Genomic DNA, 9617 nt, shown 5'->3' with positions numbered 1-9617 from the left:
GAGTGAACCAGCAAATGGAAAATCTCTCTGTCTGTTTCTCTCTCCCCACTTCTTTGTGACTCTGCCTTTGAAATAAATAAAGCTTAACAAATGTTTAGAGAGTAGAGATGGAAGATTTGATAATTTCTCAAACTTCTTTTTGAAACAATGCAAATCAGAGGACAATAAAACTATTTTAAAAGTAATACATAGTTTTAAATAAATCATTTTCCCCCCAAATGCCCACAACTGCTGGGGCTGGGCCAGGCTGAAGCCAGGAGCTGGGAACTTAATCTGGGTCTTCCATGTGGGTGATAGGGATCCAAGTACTTGAGCTATCCTGATGTTTCTCAGGGTTTGCTTTAGAAGAGAACTGGAATTAGGAATAGGGTTGGGACTCAAATCCAGGCACTCCAATATGGCACGTGGGTGTCCCAAAGTGGGATCTTAACTGCTGTGCCAAGCACCTGCCCCTGAACTGTGTGTTTAGGAAAATTGAGGTTACCCTAGAAATACATGTTAAGCTAAAATGTCTTTTAAAAATGAAGGTCAAATAAATCAGTTTTAGACAAATAAAAGCTGAGAGAATTCATCACCAGATATCTGCACAGAAATGAACATTAAAGAATTAATCAGGTTTAAAGAAAATAACAAGTTGAAACTCGTTATACAAAGCAAAGCTTTAGAGATTATATATATATATATATGAGTAAATACAGATAAAGTTTTTCTTATTTTTAATTTTTTAAAAGGAGAATTGAATGTTTAAATTCCCCCAAAAATGTAAGGTAGATTTTACAATATATTCACAGGTGTGACAATAGCAAGAGTACAAAAAAAGAAGGCAAAGAAATGAAATATACTCTGATAAGCTCCTTATGCATGAGATTTTAGAAGACTACTTAAAGATGGAATGTGTGAATTCAAAATGCAGGACCTGAAGTCTAAAGCAACCAGTAAAATATACTCAGTAATCCAAAAGAAGGCTAGAAAAGCGGGGTAAAAGGAATGAAGAGGGGCCGGCGCTGTGGCACAGTGGGTTAACGCCTTGGTCTGAAGCGCCGGCATCCCATGTGGATGCCAGTTCAAGACCCGACTTCTCCTCTTCCAATCCAGCTCTCTGCTATGGCCTGGGAGGGCAGTGGAAGATGGTCCAAGTCCTTGGGCCCCTGCACCCACGTGGGAGACCTGGAAGAACCTCTTGGCTCTTGGCTTCGGATCGGTGCAGCTCCGGCTGTTGCAGCCAGTTGGGGAGTGAACCATCGGATGGAAGACCTCTCTCTCTCTCTCTCTCTCTCTCTCTCTCTCTCTCTCTCTCTGACTCTCCTCTCTCTGTGTAACTCTGACTTTTGAATAAATAAATCTAAAAAAAAAAAGGAATAGAGAACAGATATAATAGCAGACAGAATAAATGGGATATGAAAAACAGGATGGTTGATGTAAACCCAATTCTATCAATAATCACATTGAGTGTAAATGGTCTCAACACTCCAATTAAAAGTCAAATGTTATTATACATGGTTTTAAAAAGCCAGTAAACTTGGTTTAGCTTTAGAACCTGATAATCTCATGTGTAGACAAAAACATGGAGCAACAAGAATTCGCATTTATGACTAGTAGAAGTGTACAGTCCTCACTTTGGGAGACTACCTGATGATATCTACTAAAGTTAACTATTTGTGTACCATATGCTTTAGTAATTCTACTCAGCATAAATGTATACATCTGTTCACCAAAAAGAAAAGCATACGGATGTTCATAGCAGAGCTTTTGTCATCGCTATATCCTGGAAACCACATGTGTTCCCATTATAGACTAGACTAACACATTGTGATGTGCTTATACAACAGAATACTGTAAGATAATTTAAAAAAAAAACCAAGGCATTGGAATGTGCAACAGCATGGATGAATCCCATAAAATAACAGTAAATAAACGAAGCATGAAATGTTAGATTCCATATAAATACAGTTCAACATTAGGTGAACCTAATCAATTTGGAATTAAATCAGAATATTGCGTACCTTTAAGAGGGTACTCCCCGGGAGAGGACAGGAGGGAGACTTCTGGGATGATGCTAATATTCTAAGCTTAGATATGTAGCATATTATTTGAATTTGTCAATATTATAAAAAATGCACTAAGTTGCACCTGTAGGACTTACACACTTTATTATACTCATTCCATATGTTACTAAAATGTTTCCTTTAACAAATAGGCATAAATAGAATTCCAGGCAGGGGAGCTAGAACAAGTAAAGGGAAGGGAGAAGAAATAACATGTTTTGTGCAAAATGATAGGCTGCTTGATGTTGCTGGAGCACGAAGCAGGAGGGAGGTTACAGAACGACTAAGCTTGAAGAGGCTGCAGCAGCCAGGTGATAGAGGGCCTCGTGTCATCCGAAAAAGCTTGGACTCCATTCTGAAAGCAGCTAGGGAACTCCTAAATGTTTTCAGCAAAAATCAACATAAGATTTACATTTAAAAAAACATAGTCAGTTGGTAAAGGAGGTCAAAAATAGACACAAGAACGCTCTTGCCAAAGTCCAGATAAGAGATGATGAAAGATCGAATCAGGGAGCGGGGATCTAAGGAGGCTGACTGGAGAATTATTTACGAGACAATATTGTAAGAATTTATTGGATGTGGGAGGAGAAGAAAAGCAGAGTTGAGGATGACTCCTAAATTTGTAGCCAAATGACTTTAGGACCGGTGGTTCTACCAAATGAGGCAGAGAAAATTCAGGAGTTCAGGGCAGGGCCAGAGACAAGTTCAATGTAGACAGTTTGGACAGGTTTGCCCGATAAGGCAGCTCAAGCCGAGGGACATTCTTCGAGAGTTATTTTAGGGTCTCCTATTTCCTAGGATTGATGAGCGATCTAAATGCCAGGGCTCTGATGTTCTCTACAATCACTGTTTGGTTTTCTTGCCTTTTCTGGTCATAGCGCACATTCAAGACACAAAGCCATGGTTGTCAGCAGCACTTCCAGCGGCACCGCTGCCCTGGGGTCTGAGAGACTTCATCTTGCTTTGCTCTGCGGCTCCAGACAAAGGCCGTCTTATGCACTATCTATTTCAGTCATTTTTATGAGCGCTGTGGAATATTTTCAAGCTATCCCTTTTAAGCGTTATCTCTTGGCAGTTAAGAAAATAGATCCATTGCAAGCACTGGAGTTTCTGAAAAGGGAATTAAAAATAGCTCAGGGCGCTAGACAGCTGCAGCTATTGGGAAATTGAGCCCTTTGCTTGCACTTTTGATGGTTTCCATTTCAACCTTGCAGCTGGATATCAGTAGCTCTTCGTCTGCTGGGAACAGATGCAAAAGGAGGGAGGCATGGAGCAGAGGCTTCTCTTGATTTGGGGTTACACTTGACAACCCGAATGTCAGAAGCATAGGGTGATAGAAAATGGGCACAGCACACTCTTGGGTTTAAAAAAGCCTATCCAATATAGTCTGAATATTTGGAAATAAAAACATAAAAGCCTGCTGGGTTCATCACACAAATTGCAAGAAGTGAATTGAATCAAATCCTTTTGGCTGGTAGAAAACACTGAGACTGGTAACAATGCTTTCCCGGCATTCTGAGCCTGTGACAATAGGGCATGCTATGCCACCAAGCAGTTGATATTGCCATTCCCACCTTACACGTGTGAACACTGAGGAATGAAATTGTCTAGGAATGCAGCCCAGGTCACAGAGCCACAGGGCAAGGGAGGCGGAGTTGAAGGGTCTGGTTCAGAGCAACCTGCGCTCAGCCAGTGCCCGAGAGTTGAATGCTTCCCGATAGGGAGTGTGATATTTAAAAGCAGAAAGCCACAGGAATGGACATGAATAAACCTCTGTTCTAAATATAGCTTTACCATGATGCCACTCAAAGACATTTTTTAAATTATTCATTTGAGAGGTGGAAAGAAAGAGAAAGCAAGCTCACATCCACTGAGCTCTTTCCCAAACGCCCAGAACCACAGCGGGTGAGCTGGGCTGAAGCTGGGAGCTGGGAACTCAATCCGGAACTTCCACGTGTGCAGTGTGGATTCTTTGTCTACGTAGACATTCATGTGCAGCTAAGGATAGTTTTATTTCTTCCTTTCCAGTCTGTGTGGCTTGTATCTTTTTTCTTACCTTATTGTACTAACTGGAACATCCAGTACTATATTAAAGAAATGCTTCACCAGGTATCTCTGTCTTGTTCCCAGTCAGAGGAGAGCATTCAGTGTGTCATCACTAAGTGTGATGCTAGGTGGTTTGGGGTTTTTTTGGTAAGTGCTTTGTATCAAGTTGAGATAGTTTCCCTCTACGACTAGTTTGGTGGATTTATTTTTGTAAAATAGGGGCCATACTCATTATTTGTTTTCAAAGAGTTGCTGTGATGATTCTAGGTAAAACACCAGGAAAAATTTATGATGTCACAGGCCTTTGAGGAAGATTCAGAAGAGGAACTTAGGGACGACATTAAGAGAATCACAACTTAAAATGAACCCACCCTCGACAGATGAGCTCACGTTTTCACTTCTCGGGATCTTTTCTGTAGAAACATTGGCCCATCTCCCAGAGTTACACACAAGTTCACTGCAGCTGTGGCTGCCATGGAAAAAGATGGTGAACAACCTGAATATCCAAAAGTAGACAAATGGCTAAATACACCTTGTGGGCCATTCATGCAATGGTGTGCTATGGATCGATTGATAAAACACCAAGGTTCCATATGGACCAATATTGAAAGAATTACAAGACACAAGGTCAAGCAAACAGAGAACATCTCGGAACAATACAATTTGACCTTATAGGTATAAATGGGGTGATATATAAGTAGAGCTTATAAATCTATATTTATAATATACATTATTGAATCTTCAAGAAGTTCATGGAAAATACATATTAGCAAGAAATTATGCATGAATTACAAATTTTTTATGCTAAAATAAACTTTTTTTAATTCCACTTTTCATGAACTTGTTTTTAAATATACAACCACATATTATAAGTATACTCCTAATTGCATAGCAAAAGGCCTAGGGTTTAATACCCATCTGTTAACATTGGGCACCCTGGGGAAGGGAATGAGATTGGCTACACGAAAAGGAGGTACAAAGGGAACTTATAATAACTTAAGAAATACATTTGGACTTTTTTTTAAAGATTTCTTTTTATTTCATTTGAAAGGCAGAGTTACAGAGAGAAAAGGAGAGGAGGGGGGAGGGAGGGAGGGAAAGGGGGAGAGAGAGAGAGAGAGAAAGAGAATTTTCCATCCATTGGTTCACTTCTTAAATGACTGTATCAGCTGGAGCTGGGCCAGACTGGAGCCAGGAGCTTCTTCCAGGTCTCCCACGTGGATGCAGGGACCCAAGTACTTGGGCCATTCTCTGCTGCCTTCCTAGGTACATTAGCAGGTAGCTGGATGGGAAGTGGAGCAGCCAGGACTTGAACCTGTACCCATATGGGATGCTGATGCTGCAGGTGACAGCTTTACCTGCAGTACCGGCCCCAATACATTTGGTCTTCCAAAATATTTTTATTATGATAATATATTCATTGATTACTTTTATACCTAGTTGAGACTATCAAATAGCATGAGAAAAATAAGAAATCCTGATAGTGAAATTTCAGGCACAAGTAACTAGATTGTGTTGATTTTCACTGGGGTCCAGTGTTCCTGGATTCTACTGGTTCTATTGCTGGTACATTAGCTGTGTGATTTTTGGACCAGTTAATTTCTCTCTCTGGGGCTCAGTTTCCCCTTGTAATGAGGCAATGAAAGTAAACTATGTATTGTTGAATATTTCTACTGTTATTATTTTTTAAAGATTTATTTATTTATTTGAAAGAGTTACGCACACACAGCGGCAGAGAGATCTTTCATGCACTGGTCCATCCCCAAATGATTGCAATGACCAGAGCTGGGCAAGGATGAAGCCAGGAGTTAGGAGCTTCATCTGGATCTCCCAAGTGGGGGCAGGGACCCAAGAACTTGGGCCATTCTCTGTTTTCCTGGGCACATTAGCAGGAAGTTGGATTAAAAGCGGAGCAGCAGGGACTCAAACCAGTGCCCATGTGGGATGCTGGCACTGCAGATGGCAACTTAACCTACTGCCCCACAGTGCCAGCCCCAAATATTTTTATTATTATTATTATTATTATTATTATTATTATTATTATTTTTTGACAGGCAGAAAGGACAGTAGAGGGAGACAGAGAGAAAGGTCTTCCTTTTGCCGCTGGTTCACCCTCCAATGGCCGCCGCGGTAGGCGTGCTGCGGCCGGCGCACCGCGCTGTTCCGATGGCAGGAGCCAGGTGCTTCTCCTGGTCTCCCATGGGGTACAGGGGCCAAGAACTTGGGCCATTCTCCACTGCACTCCCTGGCCACAGCAGAGAGCTGGCCTGGAAGAGGGGCAACTGGGACGGGATCGGTGCCCCGACTGGGACTAGAACCCGGTGTGCCGGCATTATTAACATTCAATCATCAGACCTCTCTTTAAGTGTATTTTTGTGTGTCGAAGCCCAATATATGAAACAAAAGAAATATGTCAACAATGCCATTATGTGTGGCCCAGGATCCGTTTCAACACTAAAATTTTCTGACTTGCATGGAAGGTAGTGAACTCAAATCAGGCCTCTTGACTGAATGGAAAATAGCTGGGTCATTGTAAGTGACCCAGAAGCGCTTGTGTGCGACACTTGCTCTTGCTGAGTGTTTCCCTGGGCACCGGGCCCAGATGCTGGCAGCGGTCTGATAGCTCAGGGACTGTTTCGGCTCCAAGGAGATCATTGCAGTTTCTAGAGAGTTCTCTAAGGAGCCTGGGACTTTAGGAGAACCATCCAAAGTTCTTACGGTTTTCTAGGGAACCAGATCCCAGGTCACCATGCCCAGAGCTCTAAAACCCCAGCACACGACCCACAGCCCTAACTTCACAGCTTTGGCGCTGCAGAAGGAAGGCAAGGCCCCCTGGGGATGCTCTCCAGGGCCAAGAGGAGAGGGCAGGTGCAACCCAGCTCTTGCTGTGCAATACGGGGCCAGCTCATCACTGTCCTCTCCCTCACCTGAGAGGTGCCTCCTGGACTTGTGTGGGGTTGGTGCCAGCCTCCTTCTGCTGTGACGACCATGAGAAGGGTCACTTTGTCTTCTTGTGGAGTAGTGCTGAATGTCCTATAGTTCCCTGCAGTTTTTGTTTTTAGGTGTGCACTTGTGTTGAAATGATGTCAAGTCAGTGTACACGTAATCCTGGCTGCCACCATACCTCAACCCTCTCCCAGGGAGAACAAAAGCCTTCATACATCTTAAGTTGAGAGACAAAAAAGGGGGACCATGATGGGTGACCAATTAAAAGAAAAGAAAAATTTTAAAAGCATGAAGGCAAAGATTTTAAAAATTTGCATTACATTGTTTACACAAACGTGATGATGCCACCTCCCCTGGGAGGACTACGCCATTCTCCTTTGGGCTATGCGGGGTGGCTTTTGGAGGGCAAGGGGCTTCCTGTCACATGACATCTCACGATACTGGAAATGACTACTAGAAAGAAGAGCAATGTACAATCAAGTCTTCAGCCACATTGTAGACCTTTGGGGATGCTCACCCCAACCCACTGCCATCACCTTCACCGTTCCAGCTTTTACATCCTGGAGTCAAAAACGCCAAAATGAAAAATAAAACAAACAAAAAACCCAAATAAAACCATCTCAAACTCATCTCCTTTTTTGTGCAAGTTGGGTTTTGCCAAGTTAACAGTCTGCCTAGAAGTCCTTGTGGTGGTCGCAGGAGGGGCTGGACTGGTCCTCCTGCTTGCTGATCCACGCCTACCGGAAGGTGGACTGAGAGGCCAGGGTGGAGCAGCTGATCCACGCTGAGTACTTACGTTCAGGGAGTGATGATCTTGACTGTCGTCATGCTGGGCACCAGGGCGGCGATCTTCTACAGCATCCTGTCGGCAATGCCCAGTTACATGGTGGTGCATCGGGACAGCACTGGGTTGGCATACGGGTGCTTGTGGGTGTTGGCATCGCACTTCATGATGGAGCTGAAAGTGGTTTCAGGGATGCCGCAGGACTCCATGCCCAGGAAGGAAGGCTGGAAGAGCGCCTGAGGGCAGAAGAACCGCTTGTTGCCGATGGTGATCACCCGGCCTTTGGGCAGCTCATAGCCCTTCTCCAGGGAGGAGGAGGAGGTGGCGGTGGCCATCTCCGGTTCAAAGTCCAGAGTGATGTAGCACAGCCACTCCTGGATGTCATGTGCGATCTCTGGCTTGGCCACGGTGGGAAAGCTGTGGTCGCGCTGGCCAGTGAGGATCTTTGTAATGTGGTTGGTCAGTTCCCAGCCTGCTGGGTGCAGATGCAGGATGATGTGGGTGAGGACATAGTCCTTGCAGAGGGGCACGGTGTGCATGACCCCATCACTGAAGTCCATCACGATGCCATTGGTGTGGCCAGAGGCATGCAGCGACAGCACAGCCTGGACAGCCACAAACATGGCTGGGGTATGGAAGGTCTTCAGTGTGATCTGGGTCATCTTCTCACGGTTGGCCCTGGGGTTCAGGGGGGCATCAGCAACACGGGGTGCTCCGTGGGGCACACATGCAGCTTGTTGTAGAAGGTGTGGTGCCAGATCTTCTCCACGTCCTCCCAGTTGGTGATGATGCTGTGCCTGATGGGGTCCTTCAGGGTCAGGATGCTTCTCTTGCTTAGCCTGGCTGCCCGTGTACGTGTCCTTCTGGCCCATCCCCACCATCATGCCCTGGTTCCATGGGTGCCCCATGATGGAGGGGAAGATGGCCCTGGAGGCCATGGTCGCCCACGAAGCCAACATAGCACATGCCGGGATCCTTTGTCAATGACTTAGTTCATTGTTATCATCATTCATGGTGAACCAGGTGGTGGGTGTGGACTGGTGGATGATTTGCTGGGGCGAGGTGCTGAGTTCCCAGGCTGGATGTGCTCTCTGTGGTCAGTCCTTCGCATTCCTCAAGCACATCAACTACTTTCTTCTGCGTTGTACCAGGCAATATCTTACCCAGAAAAAAAGCCCAGACCTTGGACTCACGGGATTCCACTTGCATCTGGCCCAGATCAGCAAGACCCAAACCCAGAGGGAGAGGAATCCCGGAGGAGGGAAAGATGGATATGCAGAGTCATTCCTAGCCCAAGCCTCCTCTATGAGTAGAGGCATAAGATTGGCAGTTCCTTGCTTTTCCCCGCCTATTTGCAGGTTGGAGGGCTGGGACCTGGCTAAATGACCAGTTGAAGTCGACATCCCCAGGCCTGCAAAGCAAGACATGTCAGCCTGGAGGTCCAGAGACCAGAGTTCATGTCCCACCCAGTTCTTCCTCATTTTGAGGCTAGTCACATGACTTCTCTGGTTCTCGGTTTCATTTTCCTAAAAGACCATTAGCTTGGATGAGTCCAGCGTCTCAGCCAGGCCTAACAGAACTCCAGAACTGCTAGAGCCTGTCGGGATTCCACTTACTCAGTAAGAGGAAGGCAGTGAACTGTCGGGGTTCAGTGTGTGGAGGCTGGAATCAGACTCCTGGAGTTCAGATCCCGACTCTCCTTCAACTACTGGTTTTGGAGCAAAGGTTTTCCTCTCTCTGAGCCTCCATCTCCACCTTAGGAAAATGAAGATAAGAGTTGGGATGGTGGGATGTCC

At 45.0% G+C, this 9617-nt stretch overlaps 1 pseudogene; it reads right to left on the bottom strand.

Annotated features, from left to right (window-relative positions):
- Positions 1-7711: 7711 nt before the first annotated feature.
- LOC133757528 (actin, cytoplasmic 2-like) lies at positions 7712-8800 on the bottom strand (annotated as a pseudogene).
- Positions 8801-9617: the final 817 nt, after the last annotated feature.

This window comes from Lepus europaeus, chromosome 4 (genome assembly GCF_033115175.1).
Source record: "Lepus europaeus isolate LE1 chromosome 4, mLepTim1.pri, whole genome shotgun sequence".
NCBI lineage: Eukaryota > Metazoa > Chordata > Mammalia > Lagomorpha > Leporidae > Lepus > Lepus europaeus.
The sequence above is the reverse complement of the archived record's forward strand: the minus strand, read 5'-3'. Positions and strand labels throughout refer to the sequence as shown.